This window comes from Protopterus annectens, chromosome 3.part0 (genome assembly GCF_019279795.1).
Source record: "Protopterus annectens isolate FY-2018-M chromosome 3.part0, PAN1.0, whole genome shotgun sequence".
NCBI lineage: Eukaryota > Metazoa > Chordata > Ceratodontiformes > Protopteridae > Protopterus > Protopterus annectens.
This window is the reverse complement of record NC_056731.1, coordinates 1,202,616,851-1,202,639,120: the sequence shown is the minus strand read 5'-3', so window position 1 is coordinate 1,202,639,120 and position 22,270 is coordinate 1,202,616,851.

The window sequence follows — 22,270 nt, the reverse complement described above, 5'->3', positions numbered from 1 at the left end:
GATTAAGAAGTTAAAAGTGTGGATTCAGCATGCTGTCAGCTTGCAGGGCTTAGCCAACAGACACACCCCCTACTGTCTTACACGGTCCATGTAAGAGTTACAGTGTGATTCAGCATGCCTCATGCACCTCATGCATATGCATGACATGCTGACATCACACCGTTTAACTGCAGCCTCCATGTAAGAGTTATAACTCTTACACGGAGGCTTCCTGAATCTGGTAGAATTGGTACATTTTTGTCTTAATCACAATATTTTTGAGTTTAATGGAGAGTTGTATAAGCAGTTAATGGAACGGCCATGGGGGCATGTTTTGCCCCTATGTCTGCTAATTTTTTTCATGGCAATGTTCAAAAATAAATATATTTACAACAATCAGTTTTTTAGAAACCATGTATTAAGATACTATTGATTCATTGATGATTTGATTTTTGTATGTGATGAGGATGGAATTAAGTAGAAGCTTTTGTTCAAAATTTACATAAAAATCATAATAATATTAAATTTGATGGTATTCAGAAAAGAATAAAGGTAATTTTTTTAGATATTACTCTAACAGGAATTAATAATGAGAAGATCAATACCTCAGCACATATGAAATTTGAAGGAATTAATCATATATTACATGGCGGGAGTTGTCATCCCCCAACACCATTAAATTAACGCCCTATGGAGAATAAGAATTAAAAGACTCTGCAGTGACAGAGATGAAAGTGAAATGGAAATGAACAAGACAGAAAAATGTTTGTTGATAGAGGTTGTAGTGAAAAAATAGTAGAAGAAAGTATAGAAAGAGTCATAGGTAAGGAAATGAAAGAGTCATAGGTAAGGAAATTGGTAAGAAGCGAGAAAAAAAGTTTTAAGAGTAATGTAACAGCATCTCAGGAAGAACAGGCAATGTATTTTGTAAAATAATATTCCATATTTTTAGAAAAATTGCTTAAAATAGTCAAATGTCACTGGGGTATGTTAGAAAGAAGTAAATATTTACGAGAAAAAGCAAAATAGATTCTACAGTTTTCTTATACAAGGGAAAGAAGCATAAGAGATGTTATAGTGCATGGTAGGTTCCAATTGCCCATAGAACAAAGAAATCAAGAATGGGAAATGCAGGACACTTTCCCATGTGGAATGTGCATCTGCTGTCAATACATTACACAAAGCTTTGAGAAAATGAATGGAATTTTTTTTCAGAATGGAATGCATACCTGTGATAGTATAGGATTAGTCTATGGATAGAAATGCCCCTGTGACAAAGTGTAAATAGGTGAAAGTAAGAGAAGTTTTAAAGAAAGGTTGAAAGAACATATTAGGGACATAGGGAAGGGAAGAGAGTCCAGTAGTACTGCATTTCAAAGAAAATCATAATGGTAACATACAAGATTTAAAAGCCACAATTTTAGGACAGGCTAAAGAAACAAACTATACAGATGAGAAAAAGAAATTGTGGAAAATGGAATCTATTTTTATTTTAAAATGTAATACGTTGATCCCAGGGGGGTTAAACAGGGAGTGTCACTGGAAGTGTTTCCTTTAACCAACCTGTGTATTTCACATATGTAATTGTATAATTGAATGATTGATCAAAGCAGTAGTATTTAAGAGAAAAGTGTGAGAGACAAAAGTATACTCTGTATGCTAAACCAGCCGAGGTGCTACAGAAATTCTCTATCTGTTTTTGTGGTGCGTGTATTGTGGATTCATGATTTTATTAAACATTCAGAAGGTATACACTGTCTTCTTTCTTTCTATGGTGATATCGTATTTCTATAAGTGTTGGTGGTGAAGTATTGATAGGCAATGTCATTTTGGTTTGCCTAGATAGAAGTCTCTGAGCAGGTGAGCCAAGTATATCATCATGGGCTATGTTTCTGAGATTAAGTACATTCAAAAAAACATTGGTATTATCACGCATTGACTTTTCAAATAATTGCTTTGCACTCTGTACTGCACATTCATCATGTCCCTTCAATTGTGGATACTCTGGACTACTAGTAACATGTGCAAAGTCCCATTTTCTGGCAAATTTCTGAAACAATTGACTGGTGAATTGCATACCATTGTCAGAGATTAACTTTTGTGGACTGCCATGGACTGTGAAATGGTGTTTCAACTTAGTAATAACTGTAGTAGAAGTCAAATTAGGTAGTAGATTGATCTTGAACCATTTCGAATAAGAGCCTACCAGTACTAAGTAATGCTGATTGTTCCACTTGAATATGTCAGTAGCTACAATTAACCGAGGTAGATCAGGAATTTCACTTAGCTGAAGTGTCTCTCTTTGCAAATGTGCTTTAGTGCTATTACATACTGAACAGGAAGAAAGTACTCTATCAATGCCTTTCACTATAAAAGTAAAAAGAACTAGTGGTTTCACTCTTCTCTTAGTAGACTCGGAACCCAGGTGACCATGATGCAAAATCTGGATATATTCTTGTTGTAAGGAAGCAGGAACAACAATTTTAGAACCTTTGAAAATAATGCCATTTTCCATCAACAACTCATCTCTGTAAGGAAAATAAGATTGCACTTCTGGTGGTACACTGGATTGCTTTGATGGCGATCCAGAACTAATATACTAACTGAACTTCTGCAAAACTGGATCAGTCATTGCATGATCTCATAGCTCATCAAGTCTCGTGGTAGAAAAATTATGCACTTCCATGACATCAAAGCCAAAATTCTCTGCGTCAAGCTATACCATTGCATTTCAGTGCGCTCTGGATAAGGTATCAGCCAGATAAAGAAGTCTGCCTTTCATGTAGACCATTTTGCAGTTGTATTTTTGCATTTTGAGCATCATTCTTTGTAATCTCACTGGAGCTGAATGCATAGGCTTCTTTAAAATAGTAACATAAAGTCGATGATCAGTTTCAATCTGGATTTCTCGACAATAAATATAATCATGAAACTTGAAACATGCAAACACTATTGCCAAAAGTTCTTTCTCAATTTGAACATATTGCATCTCAGTCTGGGTAACTGTTCTAGATGTGTAAAGCTACTGGTTTGCTCTCTTGAAGAATAACTGCACCTAAACCAAATTTTGAAGCATTGCAAGAAAGAGTTACTGGTTTGTTGACATCATAGTATCTTAATGTTGGTGGGGTAGAAATTCTCTGCTTAAGAACTTTAAATGCTCTCTGGTGCTGGTCTAGCCATGACCAAGTAACATGTTTTACCTGTGAGTTCTCTCAAAGGTGCTGTCAACTCACTGAAGTCTGGCAAAAACTTGCCTAAGTAATTGACCATACCAAGAAAATGTTGTAGAGCTTGCACATTATCTGGTGCTGGCATTTCAAGAATGGCTACTTACTTGGATGGGTCTAGTTTCAAGCCCATACTTGTAAACAAATGACCTACATATGTAACTTCTGGTAGTCTGAATTTCCACATCAGAGGATTGAGCTTTAAGCTGACTTCACATTCTCTGTCTAGAACTCTCTTAAGATTCCTGTCATGCTGTGCTACACCATTGCCTCTGACCAATATATCACTACTATTATGGCACAAGGATAACCCAAAAACATTTTGTTCCATTTCCTGTTGAAAGACTTCACTTATAGAATTTATTCCAAATGGCATTCTGAGGAATCTATATCTTTCAAATGGGGTACTGAATGTAGTCAGTAATGAAAATTTGTGATCAAGCATCACCTGTCAAAACGAACTCTTTGCATCTAAGACAGAAAAAACAGTGGCATTCGGTATCAAGGCTGCAACCTCTTCGACTGTATGCATGGGATGATGTGGTATCTTCAATGCTTTGTTAAAATCTCCTGGGTCAATACATATTCTGATTTCATCTTAGACTTTTTTATGAGCTGCTACCATAGATGACACCCATTCGGTAGGTTCTGTAACTGGGCAAATTACACCTTGTTGCACCATTTTGTCCAACTGAGCTTTGACCTTATGCTGCATAGCTATCAGAACTCTTCTTGCTGGTCTGACCACTGGATTGATTTCTGGGTCTAATTTCATGAAAAAAGCAACTGGAAGTTTGCCCGATCTATCATCGAAAACATCAGCATATTCCAAAAAATAGTACTGGTGAAGCTGAAACTAGGACATGTGCTTATTTGATGAACTTCTTTGGTAAAAGAAAGCAGATTAATTTTCAAAGTGTCTCTAAGACCCAATAATGACTACACAGGTCTTCAAACTACATAGAACAATAGGCTATAACAGCTCTTAGCCATATAACATGAAAGCACTACTGAGCCTTCGGTTTGTCACCTCCATAAGCTACATGTTTTACACAACTAGTCACATATACTTGTTCACCAGCTCTGACCCTTGCAAAAGTATCTGCAATCATTATATTAAACTTTGAACCAGCGTCTACTTTAAGCTCAGTGGATTTATCATCGATCTGGATAGTACAAAACACTTCATTTCTTGCCAGTAAATCTACCACATCTATCTTTTTACCAATTACTGACACATTATCTACACAGATAGCAGACTGTTGCAGGTCTATTTATTAACTTGCTTTTTGTAGTAACCTTCTTTGTAACTTTGTGAGGCTTACTGGAGTTACAAAATCTTTGAAAATGTTTCCATTTCTTAAACTTATGGCATTGCTGACCAAATGCCTTGCACTTTTCTCTTTCAGACCTATGTTTGGCACTAAAATTGCATCAGTTAACAATGAAGCTTGATTTGGGTTTTGCTGACTCACTCTTATGCTGTACTGAGCAACATTTGTTTTGCACTAGACACCCTTGAGTCCACACTGAGCATTCTCTTTTAATTGAACTGTTTTTGGAATGTGCTAGAAGACCAGAGGTTTTACCTGGAAGTCCTGCAGGGGCTGCTGCTGCCACGTGCTTAGGCCTGCTTTTGCCTGTCAGATGTTGCATGCTGTCTACATGAGCTGTGGAGCCAACTGAAACCATGCTCTTATCACAAGCAAGCATATTTGTGTGCCTTTCTGTAACTTCATGAATCTGGCATGACGAATCTCAGTGGCCTTACTCAGAGTTAAATCACTGTCATGAAGCAAAATCTTTCTCACAGCAGCATTATTAATACCACACACTAGTCTGGCCTTTATCTATGCATACTTTAAATCACCAAATCTACACATTTTAATTTTGTTTCTCAGGTCAGTAATATAAGTTGAAAAAGTTTCTCCTTGATTTTGATATCTTGTGTAAAACAAAACCCTCTCTAATGTAACATTAGTCTGGAGGTTGCACATTTCTCTGAATTTCAGCTTTTAACACTCAAGGTTTTCCCTTGATTCAGCCTGCACAACAATGCAAGTTTCTCCTTCACCTTCATACACTGCTGGTGCATAGACAAATGAACCCTCCCTTTCAATGGCCTCTGACCCTGCTAGTTTCAGCAAAATAAATGCCCTGGTACATGCATCTTTATCAGAATAAGCTGCTTTTATAAATATATTGTATTCTTGCTCAAATATTCTCTAATTCTTTACAATATTCTGATCAAACACAAGTGGTTGTGGCTTGCGAAATCCATCTGCCATATTGACATATCTCAATGAAAACTCTTGCAAATATGCACAAACACACACACTTATACATACACGTGTGCTTGAAATTTATGCCAGTACTTGTAACAACATGAAAAGCCTTTGTATAACTGAATTTCATGAAATAAATTTCCTGGGAACTGTAACACTTTGAAATCTCTTTACTGTAAAACACACTTGTCTTGAAATTATTTTACTACACAAGCCATTTATCTTGTAAATGCTTTGATGCTACAGTAATTTATCATCATTATTTTACTATACGAGACTTTATCTTGTAATTGCTTTAATGCCAAAGCCATTTATCAACATTTTTCTGCCAAAGTCATTTATCATCTTTTTAAGAAGCATTTCGAACAACTGCACAGTGCAAATAAACTGAGCAATAGAAGCTGAGGGCAAGACACATTTTGAAGTAAATGTACTTTGTGAATAAACTATCTCAAAGTAATGGCACTTTATGAATGAACTATTTTGAAGTAATTACAATTTGTGAATAAGCTATTTCAGCGTAATGGCACTTTACTAATAAACTGTTTCGAAGTAATGGAACTTTGCGAATATATTGCCTCGATGTAATTGCAATTTGTGAATATATTGGGCCGGAGAAGTTCAGAGTGATAAACACCTCAAAATAACTGCACTTTGTAAATAAACAGTACAGAGCACACTGGAATGTCCCCAAAATGGCTGCACTTTGCTAAACAAATCCGTATAGTGCAAGAGACACTCTGTAATGGCAGCACTCTGTAAACAGACACACCCAGGCACAAGAAACTTTTTGAAATGGCTGCATTTGACTGCTCCTCACAAAATATTTGCACTTTGCACACAACAAACTCTTCAGAATAAATGCACAGCAATAAGCACACACTGTAAGCAATTTTACACACTTTGAGAAACTTTGAACAACTCTAGTTATGCTGTTCAGGGCTTTAATCAATATGGAGTAGTAATTTGTGCCAAAACACAGTAATTTGCCAAAACCAATGCAGTTACTTTTGCTTTATTTATACTCAATGTGCCCTTTTTTGCCCTTTCTATTATAGTCATTTCACTCATTGAATTTCTTAATGAACCTTTTATGCCACTGTGTTATATTTGTTTTGCTCATGTAATCTCTTTTCATGTTATACTTTCTTGTGCTCATTTAAATTCTAAACATGTTTGTCTTACTTTAAACATGCTTGTTTTACAATTCTGAGGTAATTCTGAACTCTTTATGTTCTTTTCTAATGCTTGTTTTATCAAATAACTCAGTTTCAAACATTTCATCTGATTAATGAGCTCTTTTATATTTCTCGTTTGCATAATAAACATTTTTGTGCTATTTATTTGCTCAGCAATATATTTTGTGCCCTTGTAATGCTCCATTTAACCTCTTTTAATAAATAAAACATTTCTGTGTGTTTTATTTACCTTTAACATGCTTCTGGCTCTTTTTTTGCTCTTGGTTCTTTTAGTCTACCTTCACCATTACCTCTGCACCTCATGGCTCTGAAGAATAGCCTCTGCTATCCTAGTTCTGACACCATGTTACTCACCAGGTCAGGATAAAATAAGTGAGCATCATGGGTTCTTGTTGAAGCAGCTTTATTGCGTGCAAACACGTCATAAATGAGGTTAAGTAACTTTAACATATAAACAAACTAGCTATCATACATATGGATGTTAACATTTTGGATGCACCTTCAAAATGGCACGGAAGCTAACACATGCTGGTATTTATATGCACACACAGCTCTTGGAAATGCTTCTTTAAGGTACAACACACCTGTTATTCTACAACTGGGGTGCATGGCATATATATGGCACAATCCACACTGTCATGAATGTAACTCATGCCATCAATGTTGTCAAACACCCATGTATGTACTGTGTGCATCACCAGAACAGGTAGCATACATGCATCTGGTGTAACACCTTGATGGTGGCTCTGCACCATCAGACAGTAATGTAAATGCCACAAAAAGAATACCTAGGTATGGCCAATAATCTTTGTGACAGCTCACTTTGACAGTTTATTTATTTTATTTTACATTTCTATACTGGGATAGTTCAACTGGATACATGTCCATTTTCAGCGGAGGCCTGGGGAGAAAAGCTCCAAGTCACAGATACAAGCATAATAGACATAAGTATAGCAGAAAATAAGAAGCATAGAAACTACAGAGGAGGTACATTATTCCATAGTCTGTTGACTAAGACAGGGTAGAAGTTTTCTTCACATCAGGTAGATCATAAAAGATTACCAGATTTTCATGCATTACAGTGCCAGAGAAAACAGTACATACTTAAACAGCACTATAGTGTATCCAGCATGCATTATTGCAGTTTTCTACAAAGTTAAAATTAAGTAGCATCTTGCAGGTATTGGCATAAATAGGCATTAGTTAAGTGAAAACTAGCTGGGTATCTATATAGATTAATCTGGATTGGTGCAAAGGTGGTAACTTCAGTTGCACATCAGTGGAAGATGTGTAGGGAGGTATATGAAGAAGGGTGCATTGTTACTTGTGTGATGAAGGCTGTGAACTGTGGAGCTGTTATGGCCTCTGATGTGGATGTCCTTCACATACTCAGTACTTGTGTTGCATACAAGGGAGTAGTCAGCACTGTGACCACATCCACCAGACTGTAGTCAGCACTGTGACCACATGCTGATGGGTGTTCCACTTACCATCTACACAGGGACATAGGTCACATACCTATTGATCTGAATATAGGGTGTGATGTCTACATTATACTTGGGTTGTGTGTTTGTTTTCCTGATGTAACAAATCTTCCCATGTTTTCTTGGCATTGCAGGTGTTGCCATGGCTGTGGCATCAATCTTTAGTGTGTGTTGATACTGTCCATATTATACTAATATCAGAGTTGCAGTCAATACTTGCCCACAATCTGTAGTCCTTCAGGTAGCTGCTTGGACACAGAATGTGTGTGTCATCTGTGATGTCCATTATTTAAATAATGAACAGGAAAGGGCCTAGCAGACAGCCTTGATGTACAGACCTGATCACTGAACCTGATATATAGGTCACTTCACACATGTCAACAGCTATGTATGTGATACACTGATCTACCCATTTGGTGATATATGTGCATATGGCCATATCTGACAGTGTTGAGTGAATAAATCAGTGTGGATTTGTGTCAAATGCCTTGGGCTTGTCAAGTTGAAAATGATGATAATGTTGTTGTCATGCATGCCCTTGATTACCTCTTTGAGGACATCTAACAAATGTAACAGATATGATGCAGCATTAACAACAAACACATCTCTGTTGCACACAGACAGGATATCACTAGTGTCCATTTAGAAAAGGCCCATCATGACATGTTGGTCTACCTCACAGATGAGGAGAGTCAGGATGTGTCTATACAGGCATGCACCAGATACTGTCCCCACCAACTCACACAGATGTATGTTTAAAACACCCTTCTACAGCAACATAGTCTGTGTGGAGGGTGTGTTGAAGTATGCATTAAACCATGCCAGGAAGGTGTATGTGGTGAGTCATGTGATAGGTGATCTGTGATGTTGTAACAGCCCATTGATTCTGTGTGATAGACCTGGATGTAGATAAGACAGTGCATACTGGCTAGCCTCAATAGGTAGGGTTTGAACACAGTCCCCCATCCAGAGATCATTGAGAAAGTCTCCCAGCTGAGAATTAAACCTCTCACTAGATGGGTATTCAACTGGCTCACTGACAGAACACATACTGTGAAAGTTGGTGAATTAACCTATACCAGTAGAGCTGTCAACCATTGCTGTAACCCAGAGATCTGTGCTTGGAGGTTTAGTGTTTGGAATCTGTTTCTCGACATTTCAAGCTAAAGTATATGACCTTTGGCTTACCATGTTTGCTGATTCTTGCATACTAGGTGCAATCAATGAGTCCACCTATGATGATAACATACTATAGGAGTGGCTAACACAGATAAATGATCGGTAAGAAAGCCACACTGTCTACAAAGAAATGATGAAATGTGCCTTTATTTTGTCCTTCATAAAAGTGGAAATCCATGCTAATTACAGCATTGGCAACAGTCCTGCTATGCTGAAACCCAGTGATGCAAGAACTGGGAACACATGTGGATAGCAATCTGAACTTTGACCACCATGTGTCTACACTGGTATTGCAAGCCTATGTTGAGCACATCATAATTCATGCCATCATATTCAGATCTTAGGACCGTATGACAGCACTGTACTCGAACCTCATCAGAACACTAACAGAGTATAATTCTCTCTTTTGCATGTACCTCACCAGACACATGCAGCAGCTGGAGAGACCACAGGGATTTCTCACCAAGAAAATGCAGGGCCTACAAACCATGCCATGATGTTTGTGGATAGACTGAAAACCATGTCACTATAATCTGTATTGTATAGGATGAGGTGACTTCTGCCTGGTCTCTAGGCCAGTCTCTGACCCTGCCCTGGTGGGAATAGTGCATATCCACAAATCAGATATAGTTGATGACATCATTAGTGTTTCTTGAGAAGAATATAGTAATAACAATGTCCCACATGCTGGTGTAAAAAGCACTGTATAATGTTGAGCAAGAGCACACACACACAATTGATTGCAGTTGCACTGAGAATAGAACCCTACTTGTCTAAGTTCACAGACTACAGACCTCTGTATTTAAGGTAAGTGCCACAGTGCAAGTCTGATTTGGAGTGTCTCAGACAACACTTTATAGCTGATGTAGTAGTATTTGTTGAGGAGAATACAGTGATAACTGTGCCCCACATGCTGGTGTAAAAGGCTGTCTGCAATGTCAAGCAAGAGCATGTACACACACACCCAGTTGACTGCAGTAAGAATAGACCTCCTACCTTTCTAGTTTCACAGACTACAGAACTCAGTACTTTATGCAAGTACCACAGCACAAGTCTAACTTTCACAAGATTGTAGGTCAACTTATAGTGGATGACATCAGCAAGGTATGTTGCAGATAACATGTTGGGAAGCCTGCATAGATTCATAGTTTATAGGTACATAGGGTGTACCTAGCCTAATGGTCCTAGGGTGGTTACACGCCTAGCTGTGTAAAAAGACAAGTACCCATACTGAACATACTTAAATGCTCATTATTAGCAGAGAGATTTTGTGATCAGCACCAAATGGCCCTGTCCATGAGGGACACAGGTGCAACCCCAAGGGTGAATTTACATTCACCCATCCAGTTATCCAGGTTCAGCTTGAATCGAGTCACTGAAGAGCACTGCTTCACCTGCAGTGGGAGCCTATTACAGAGGAGTGGCAATCACTGGGAGATATATCTGTCTCCTCAGCATGTTCTATTTATGTTACAGGCTAGGTTGAGATCCCTGGTGCAAGTTATTCTTCCTGTACTTCATTTGCAGATGTCCAGCATTTCCAGTAGGTAAGGGTCTGAGACTGCATTGTAGGCAAAGCATAGAACACCTCTCACCAGCCTGCCTGACACCAAGTGCAGTGATAGGTCTTTCATTCTTTCCATGTTTGTCATCTTTTGGAGGCCCTGGATTCTTTCAGTCACAATCCTCTGTGTTTTCTCCATTTGCTGCAGGTGCCTAGTGAGGTACAGATAGAAAGGAGCATTGTACTCAGTTAGTGGTCTGATAAGGGTAGAGTAGAGCAGAGGTATGACTTCCTTGGTTTTGGATGTGATGGACCTATTTATGAGGTACACAATGTAGAATGTGTGTGTCTCACCACTGTGGACACATAGTGATTGAAGTGTAGATTGCTATCAACATGTGTTTCCAAGTCTCTCAACACTGTGTTTAAGCTTAGAGGTGTGCTATGTATATCATAATTAGCAGGGGTAATTCATTGTCAAAGGGGGCAATGAGGCATGTTTTGCTTTAAGGTTCAGTCTTGAGTTTGGCACCAGTCATTTGTCAGTGTCAGCCCCTTCTGTAATAAGTTAACATAGTTGGGGACTCTATATGACTGTGTCCAGTTGACAGTTACTTGCAGACTTGGTAAGCCACAGGCCATCTTACCTTCACATGAACTTCAGATAAATAGTTTCCAAATAGCTGAAGGCCCAGAACAGATCCTTGTGACATTCCGCTGGTAAGTGGTCTAGTGGTGGAGGTACAATCCTCAACTTTGACAATGTGTGTTCTGTCAGTGAGCCAGTTGGCTATCCCTCTAGTAATGTATGTGTTAATCCCCAGATAGAAGAGTTTCTCTGTGATACCTGAATGGGGGACAGTGTCAAAGGCTTTGGGTATATCAGTGTAGTGGTATGCCCTGTTATCCCTCATCCAGGTCTTTGAGGTCATTATCAGAAAAGTCCACAATGACTAATAAGCAAGATCTAACCTCGACAAAACCAAAATGGGTCAGGACAAGTGTGTTGAAGGTCAGCTATGTCTCTATGGATAAGGTCTATGCTGATCCCTTACTTAGCCTTGCAGATAAGGCTTTTTAGACTTATGGGTCAACAGTTCTAGTTCTGCATGTTACCATATTGATGTGCATTGCATATCACACAACATTCGATATTAAAGTTTATAGTGTAGGTTATATATGTGTGGAAAAATTACTGAGACACCAGAGTTGCAGTGCTTGTGGGGGCGCAACACATGGCTGTATTGTAAATATGTGAAATATTGTTAGATAGGGCCTTCAGTTTGCTATGTTTCCACATGTAATTTCATGTCATAGACAGGAAATGGGCAGTAAACAGCAGTAATACATAATAATATTTATTTTTCTATAGTGCCGTGAGCAGCGGGTTTGTGCAATGGTTGGCAAAGTGTTTGCTCATGCAAGATAACACATTTTCAATACTTTCCATGTTTGCGCAGAGTTAAGCAGTGCACAAATGCAAGTCACATTACAAAACATCTAAGAGTTCGTACTGAGTCTATGAAACATGCCTGCTGCTTAACTGATTCTATGGCAGCAAGGTAAATGCATTGGCACATTTCTTTTTGAGCCCAGATGATACTGGGTTTGAATCCAGATGTATCTAATACTTTAAAAGACTTTTAAATAAACAGTGATAATGCAATGACATGAATTCTTTATAGTATACTTGTTGCTGTGTGTTGGCATAGAACAGAGGGGTTAAGCTGCATTGTGCATATATAACCATAGCATTGCATTGCAACTTTTCATTTCAATACTATTGCTCATCACAGTGCATTGGTGTGTGATACATAATTCCATGAAAATATAGAGCCCAAAAAGTGAAGGGATCCATTGCTTTTTCTGCTTCTTATGTGTGCTGTGTGTGATTTAATTTTTTGACCAGATTATAGGTGTTGAAATGAGGTAGATATGAAAGTGTTGAAATGGAAAGCAAGCAGGGGGAAGAACAAAGGGAAAACAATACAGGAATATGCAGGATGGAGGTAGGGAGAACCATAGCTATTAATTTCTTTAACAGTGTAAACTGAAAATATGTGCAGAATATTAACTGAATTTGGACTGTCACCTCCACAAAGAGGGCTGACATCAATGCAATCATGCTGTATAGCCAATTGGACCAAATCAAATGTGTCAAGAAAAAGTGTACAAAATGGAGAGTTATGTATGGGACATTTTTTTTTGTGAGATAGTTTCCCATTTTTTTTTAATTCAGTAAGAGAGGACTGCTGGTTAAGGGACATAGGTATTTCTGGGTCAGGAAAGTTGGGTAGGTGAGGAAGTGAATGCAAACATACAAGACAAGAGACAGGGATGGTGATGGACACAGAAAGTTGGGCGGAAGGCATGATTGGGGTGAGGGAGGGGACAAAGCAGGCTCATGGACATCAAGCTTGGAGACAGTGAGAGTTGAGTCCTTACTAACTGGACTGTTATCACTATTGCCTTACTCCACTGGCAGCTGGAGTGCTTACTGTCTCCTCTTCTTATGGACCATGGGGGGAGAGCAGCTTCTCCATCTGGCATAAGTGTACTCCAATGGTAACTCCCTGCAGGTGATGAAATCACCATCTCTGCCACAGCTCCCAGAGGGTACCACTGCACAGGCTTCTGGGGCAGTACTATCTGAGGGCACAGGTAGCTCAGGGGCAGCAGAAGCATGCTTTCATGTTGCTTCCCAGATGTTTTGGGCATCAGTGATGGAGCCAGTGGAGCAGGGGCATGCTGATTCTCTGGGGCTGGCCCACCTCACTGTGCTGTGTAGGATTTAGTAATGCGGTAAACATGGAGGACATGGAGACATTTTAATGACACATAATATAAAATAAAAAAGAGAGAGATAAGGGTTGGGGTAAGAGGAAAAAAAAGTTATAAAATTAGTACCATCATATGTGACATGCAATGCATTAACACAATTAAACAACTCTTTTATCTGACGTATTACTTTTAAGTATATACCCTAACAGATACTCACTATACTACTGATTGCTGAATGTAATCTTTGAAATGTGCACATATTGCACATACGCATGCTCCATTTATGCAGATTACAGTTTACAGCAGGGTATTTGTGCCACTAGTATAGAGTTTTCAATTTATAGTAAATATTATTGAAGAAATAACAGTTTTGTATAGTTAGGACTACAGTCTAATATTGGACTTTTACAATGGGTTTGTGCTACAAATTAGTGCATGCATACTTGTTTTTAGAGATGGGATATGAGTGCTCAATTTGATGCAACTATTTAAAACACCAAAAAAGCTACCTTTAAGTTTTAATGCTACAATAATACTTCTCTTCTGTTGCAACATAACACTTGCTTCTCTCAGTCTTTCTAACTGAGTAACATGAGCCTGTTGATTGAACTCACACTTGGTGGGAGCTGGGGAAAGAACAGTAAAAATCGGAAAAAAAATTTATTGTCATACTGACACAGCTGTGAGATGTCCGCAGTCTCAAATTCCTGAAACCAGTGGTTGAGAGTATCCCTTTTTCTCTACATAGGTCATTAAAATTATGCCTGCATTGCTCTTCAGTGTGTGGCATACCAATGGCGCTGGATACAGCCTGGGCCAAACTATTCCATACCTCAGACTTGTACTGGGAGCCAGAATAATCCTCCTGCAGAAGCCTTTGACTATGATGCTTTACCAGGAGTTCAATAAATATCCTGGACTCCTAGACACCCCACCTCTGTGCCTTAAACCTGGCACCTTCACATCTAATACCAGCCATGTCTATCATCCAAACTAGAGCAATGCAGACTGATGCTTTCCCACCAATTCCAGTTATCGCATTTACTGGTAGTGTGCAAACCTGAGCAATTATGCCAACGGTGATTGCACAGTGTTAAGTGGAGAGCAGCAGTGCCAAGCTGGGATTGAAGCTGGAAGGTTAATCTGACACTTGGCCTTAGTTTGAGGGGTGTGTACTGATGTAGCCTGGAAATTTATATTGAAAATTAGAAGGTAAATGGTATGTGAGTTAAGTTTGCAGACATGCACTGGGGACATATGTGTAATGACATGATTTTTTTTTGTCATTATACACTGAGGAAAATTTACTTTTACATTGTGGGATTTAAACCTATGCATAAGGGACAAAACATTTTGACACTGACATTTTCTCAGACATGCTCAGGAATCATATATAAATACAGATGACAGTTTGAGCTATTACACATGTATGTGTGTGACCTGGCAAGGTTATTGGATGAAGATCCAGTTGTGTATGAGTCAGTTCACTGTGAAGACCATGCAAGTCCAGATAGCAGAATTATACTTATAGAAATATAGTAGACAGTATACCCTCAGTCATACATCTGAAAACTCAATAATGGTATCTCATCCCTAATAAATATAGCTCATATCAGCTGTACTATCTAAAGTGTTATAAACGAGAGTACTAATTTCTAGAATATTCTGCATTAGAACCCAGAATCATGTTTATGACAGTCTTACACTTACACCTGTTGCTGCAAGACTGTTGAAACAACACGTCTATTTTTCAGTTCATTGCTCTAAACTGGACTGTCACAACAGTAAAAATAGGTTTAACACCCTGTACTAGAACCCAGCACCATCTGTACTCCAGCCCTACACTTACACCTGCTGCCACAGGTCTAGTTACATGAAATTTCCTAATTTCCTAATCCTTCTTAATGTCGCTTTATTAAACGCTGCACAATGCCACTTAGCACATTTGCACAGTGCCTAACAGAATTAATAAAATGCATCCCATTTCAATTATTGGCTGTCTGAGTCCTGTTTGTAGGTGTTTGATGGCTGCAACTGCTGGGTAACCCTAATGACCGCCATACAATGTCACACAATATTGCTAAGTACACTTGCATGATGAAATACAGAAATTGCAACAATGTATTGTTTTTGACATTTGCCCTTTTACAGATGGCCTGTTTACTGGTGTTCTGCAGGTGTTCTATCTGCTTCCTGGGTGGCCCACTAATCCAGTTTCTGCACTGCCGCACTTCTGGAAAACAAGATAAGCACAGTCAAATCTGATATCCATTTTTCTCTGTTTCCTATGTTTGCGCTAAGCGGCACATCATGTAAACACTGCCCCCCCTAAAAAAAGAAAAAAGGGACAAGTAGTTGAAATGAGAATAAGCAATCTATGACATGCACACTAGAAAATGTCAGTACACATAAAATATTTCTGCATAGGCCTGGATTTGAACTCTCTCTCCAATGAATCTTCAGAATACAGGAAGGGTGCTTTAACCCTCTTTGCCATGCAAACAACTTTGCAGCAAGGAACTGAAATCATTCTGCATACAACCAACTGCAACATCATCTACAGTAATATGAATCCATATAACTGTTATTTGTATATTCTAAATGATCAGATAACCAATTATGACTGTTGCTTGCAAATATACAGCTCTGGCTTACCTTTCTGTGCTTGCTGGTCATTCTTCTATTACCTGACCAGTAATCTGAGACATGCAGTTTGTAAGCCATTCTATATAATAAAATGTGTGAGGATATTAAATGACAATAACATCATATGCAGTTGCCATCAAATGAAGTACATTGGATGTTAATAAACAGAACCTGTGAATTGTGTGCTGCTTACTTATATTTCCATCCATGACAAAATTGCATCTACCACTTTGTAAGTCTAACCTGACACATCCACTGGATGCCTGTACTGCTGTTGTATTTTCCTTCTCCCAACCAGTAATCATTCACAGTTGCAATACATTAAAGAAAACACAGAGGGAGTGCCTGCACTGTGTTTATATCACATACACAGAGCCAAGTATTTGGGATTCAGCAATTCTAATGAGTTCACACATGATTTGCATCTTCAGTGCTGACAGCCCTGAATCTACACTGTAAAAAGGCCACTGTGTAGCTAGGGAAACTGAAGGTGAGGAGACTTGTTTATGTGGAGAATATAGAAAAGATTACTTTGGGATATATCTGCACAGAGGATTACTGAACTTGAGAAGGTATGCTTGCATTTTGTCAGCTACATACTGCATATACTGGAATGTAATTAAGAAAAAGCTGTATAATATTTAATATATTTTGATTAGCAAAGGCTTTTACACTTGCATCTGCATGTATTATTTAGAAGTGTACTGATGGCATTGACATATTTGTCAGGGCATTTCACAGGTACACATGATTGGCAAAACCTTAAAATGGAATATTCTGTATTAAATCTGTGGACATGTTTCAGGACAGTTCATTTGATAGCGCTTTAGCATTTCAAAGATGGCTTGTTTGCAAAATGTGTCATTTGCCTGTTCTTTTGGGGGGAGCAAAGTTGCATTTCTGTTATGGCAGAAGCAAGGATATGTTGCTACTGTTACTCTCCTTTTTTGCATATAGCCTGTAGTTTGCATTTCAAATCTCTAGAGTGTTTTATGTTTCTCCAGTGGGTATACTGGAATGCTGTCTTTTCTGTTTTATATGGGAACAATTATTTTGTAGTTATGTAATACTTATGTGCATTATCCTTCTGGTGTCTTTTAGGACACCTAGGACTATGCCACCCATGCATATCAATCCTCAAAAACCACCCTTCACTGACCCTGAGAATCAGATCATTGCTGATGCTTTTAAGCAATATGCTGCCTTCCTGCTTGAAAGGGGACATGGAGATATGTCACACAGACTACAGATTTGGTAGCAGATTGCCAAAGATTTTAGTGCAGTGGGTGGCCACAGCAGGACATATGACCAGATGTGCCATAGGGCCACTGACATGATATCATCTGCAAGGAGGAGAGCAGCTGCAGTTGGCCGTGATTAGATGGGTACTGGGGGCCCTGCTACATAGCCACCACTTTCACTAAATGAAGAGTTCCTGTCCACTGTCAGATATCCAGTCAGCTCCTAGGAAAGTGCAAAATAGCATGCACTTTTCATTTGTGCTACTATTTCAGGGACAGCAAGCATGTCCCAGGAAGACCTTACAGGTAGGATTTTGCATCTCAATTGTTGTTTAGTAAAGCAATTTAATTCAATACATTACTTCTGTTTTACAATATTTTTTTTTGGGGGGGGTGAAGATTGCTGCAGGCAACAATGCATTCTGATTGATTAGATTAAGTTGAAGTTGTCATCCAAATTCTTGTTGAAAGTATAGTTAATGGACATATAAAGCAGAAAAAGTATTAACCCATGTTACTGTTAATTGTGATGATGCTGTCCTTACATTTTGCTTAACTTCTTCCATGACTATCTAGCATGCTGAGGATACCCTCATCTACACATGGTAAACCAAGCATTTTTATGTCAGTACTGCTGAACAATTCAAAGAAATATTTTAGTGTGTGATGTTGATGTCAGGACTCTTGTGCGTATTGCTGTACTGTCTAATAGTGGTAGCACTGTTATTTTGTGAGCATATGTTGGAGTATAATAGTTTAGGTATTCATTTTTCCTGTGTTTGTTCCTCTTTATTACAGTTGATCCTGACAGTGGAAGTGTGGGACTTCTACCACCTGATGTCAGAGTATCAGCAGACTCTGATGATGATGGTGATGGCCAAACAGAGGCATTGTTGGGAGGTGCAGAGGTTAAATCTGATACTGAGGTTAACATACAGCCATCCCCTGAAACTCCATTGGACATAGCCAGTAGGCCTATGCCTACCCATTCCAAGGAGCCCACAGGTGTTGGACAGGTGGAAGGCAAAACAACTGCTCAGGGAAGTGTGATTACTGTGGTTTCAGTACCTGTTAACTATGGCCATAGCCAACGTGTTGGTGAGGTGCCATACAGGTGGGTTGCTAAGGGGGCTCAGAGGAGGCCTGCTGTCCATCCTCCACCTGATCCAGGTGTTTCTTCCGATGCCACTCAACATATGCTTAGGACCATCATCATGACACAGGCATGTTCTCATAGGTGCTCCAGCGAAATGCTTAGGGTTGTAGATATGGCACAGGCTGACATGCATGAATGCGTCTACCATGTTGCCAATTCAATGGATTGGATGAATGATATGATAGTGTCAGGTGGGTTAAAAACTGGCTCACTGATAGAAATCACACAATCAAAATAAGGAACACCACCTCCTCCAGCAGATCCATAACCAGTATTATTCCACAGGCATACATTCTGGGACCCCTACTGCTTGGAATCTACTTCTCTGAAGTACAGGCTAAAACTAAAGGACTGTGGCTGACAAAGTTTGCTGATGACTGCAATATGGGAGCGATCATTGAAACCCCTAGAGATGTCAACATCTTGCAAGAAGGTCTTATGAGGACTAATGACTGGAGCTAAAGTCATGGTCTTTAACTTAATGCAAAACATGCACTATCATCCCCTTCAGCAAGAATGATGTTCATGCAAACTACCACATCAATAGCAATACCATAAGCACACAGTCAGTGGTGAGAAATCTGGACACACAGCTTGACAGCAACATTAACTTTGATCACCATGTGTCCACAGTGATCAGAAGGGCCTTTTATATTGCTCATCTCATACATAAGGGCATTGCCTCCAGAAAAAAAAGAGGTTATAACCCCCCTGCACTTTTCAGACAGACAGACTGAAATCATTGCCACTTTACTCTGTGCCATACAGACTGCTCAGAGGTGACCTTTGACTTGCATATACAGTAATCTCTGACCCAGCTTTAATGGAAATGCTGCACATTTGCAAGTCAAATGGCACATGGGTCACTCGCTCAAAGGACCTTAACCTGGTATGTGACATCAACAAAACTTGATGGCCAGACAGATTTGTCTCACAGAGGTTATCCACCTTTGGAACAAGCTTTAAATTCATGTTTAATAAAATCCCTCATCGAGTCTATTTAAGTGCAATTTGGACAATTGGATGGGTAACTGGAAATTCAGCCTGGGGTGTGTCCCTCTTTGGCAGGGGAACTAGGTGCTGATTTTAATGTCTGCTTCAACCAGACACCATTGGGAACATGGTTGGAACTTGGCTAGGCTTGTAAGGGCTCTGGGGACATTAGCCTAGTAACCGCCTATGATCCTATGATCCTATGACACATTGGAATGAGCAGTGTCTGTGATGGAACATCTGCTGGGAGGAAGGTGGCATCCTCATGGGCATAATCAGCCATACCATCTGCTGTTAGCTAATGGCAGTATTTTTCAGGTCAGTATGTGACATGGACAGAAAATGTACCCACTAATGGTAATAATGACACTAAGAATTACCATATGTTATGCAATATAATGGACATACTACTATGATCCAACCAGTGATTCGGAAAAATTGGGTAATATTACAATGTCCCCAAACTTAAACAGGTGGTGGGAGATAGGCCAAGATTTATTTACAAAAGAGAAAAAAATTTGAAGCACTTTCTATGCTATAAAGATCATGCTTTTTGTAGAAACGCTGGTGGTTTTGTACACATTCAGAAAGCTACTGTGCCATGCCATAACAGAGTTTATTGTGGCTATATTAATATTAAAATTGAATCTTTACATCCAATTACTCATAGGGAATTTAGGTTTACCACATTTGCTACTTGTTCCACAGACAACATTGTCTACTTAGCTAACTGTGAAGCATGTGCTTATTTTTATGTAGGTAAAACTAAATTAAAGGAAAGGATTGGATCTCACCTATTGGAAATATGCAGAAATATTTAATGAAATGCCCTGAGTAAACATGATTTAGGAATTCAGTACATAACAGAACATGTGTTGACCCAAAGCACTTTTGACAATGAGAAAGTAGAAATGTGCTGTTCTATCTTGGATATTGTACTTAACAGTAATGCATTTATGCTTAATGATGAGCTTTTTCATCAGCAGCTAGGTGTTGCAATGGGCACACCCATTGCTAATAGCTATGTTAATCTGGTAGTTTCCAGGTGGGAGGAGATGTTCATCCACAATAATGACAATTTTTTCTATGCTGATTTATTTAGTATTCTATAAACATATGCGATTGACATTTTCCTTATTTGGAATGGAAGTTCAAATAGACTACTAGACTTTGTTTCAAAATTGGAAGGCTCTACAACATTTTTAACCTTTAATATGTCTAATGAGGTTATTAATTATTTAGACAGCACTGTTATGCACAAGGATGGTCAATTTAGTACAAGGATACATAGAAAGAATCTACAGTCTACACCTTATATGCACTATACCAGCATGCATCCTAGATCTATGCATAATAATGTGCTCTGTTGTCAGTTTTAAGAGCAAGCAGACTACACACCAGAGATGAACATTTTGTGGCGGAATTGCAGAGTATGACTAGTGACTTTGAATCAAGGGGTTATGATTCAGAAGTAATAGAGAGAAATAAGAAGTTTATTTTAACATGCCGGCATGATGTAGGTGTGCCCTATTTTTCAGGTCAGTATGAGACATGGACAGAAAATATACCTAATAATGCTAATAGTGACACTAAGAATCACTATATGGTGTATGTTATGAAATATAATGAACATACTAGTATGATCCAACAAGTGATGCTGAAAAATTGGACAATATTACAATCGGACCCTGAACTTAAAGAGGTGGTGTGAGATAGGCCAAGATTTGTTTACAAAAGCAAAACAAAATTGAAGCATTTTTTATGCTATAAAGATATTGCTTTTTGTGGTAAGGCTGGTGGTTTTGTATCCATTAAGAAAGCTACTGTACCATGCCAAAATTGTGTTTATTGTGGCTATATTAATATCAAAAATATTTTTTTTGCATCCAGTTACTCATTGGGCATTTTGGATTACCACATTTTCCACTTGTTCCACAGATAACATTGTCTACTTAGCTAACTGTGAAGCATGTGCTTATTTTTATGTAGGTAAAACTAATTAAAAATTAAAGGAAAGGATTGGATCTTACCTATTGGAAATATGCAGAATTTCTTATTTGCAATGGTGATGGACAGGTTGATAGACGAGATCAGACAGGAGTCCCCGTGGACTATGATGTTTGCAGATGACATTGTGATCTGTAGTGAGAGTAGGGAACAGGTGGAGGAGACCCTGTAGAGGTGGAGATACACTCTAGAGAGAAGAGGAGTGAAGGTCAGCAGGACTAAAACAGAATATATGTTTGTGAATGAGAGGGAGAATAGAGGAATGTTGAGGATGCAGGGAGTAGAGGTGGCAAAGGTGGATGAGTTTAAATACTTGGGATCAACAGTTCAGAGTAATGGTGAGTGTGGAAGAGAGCTGAAGAAGAGAGTACAGGCAGGATGGAGTGGGTGGTGAAGAGTATCAGGAGTGATTTGTGACAGATGAGTACCAGTAAGCGTGAAAGGGAAGGTCTACAAGAGGGTAGTGAGACCAGCTATGTTATATGGTTTGGAGACAGTGGCATTGACAAAAAGGCAGGAGTTTGAGCTGGATGTGGCAGAGTTAAAGATGTTAAGATTTGCAGTGGGTGTGACAAGGGTGGACAGG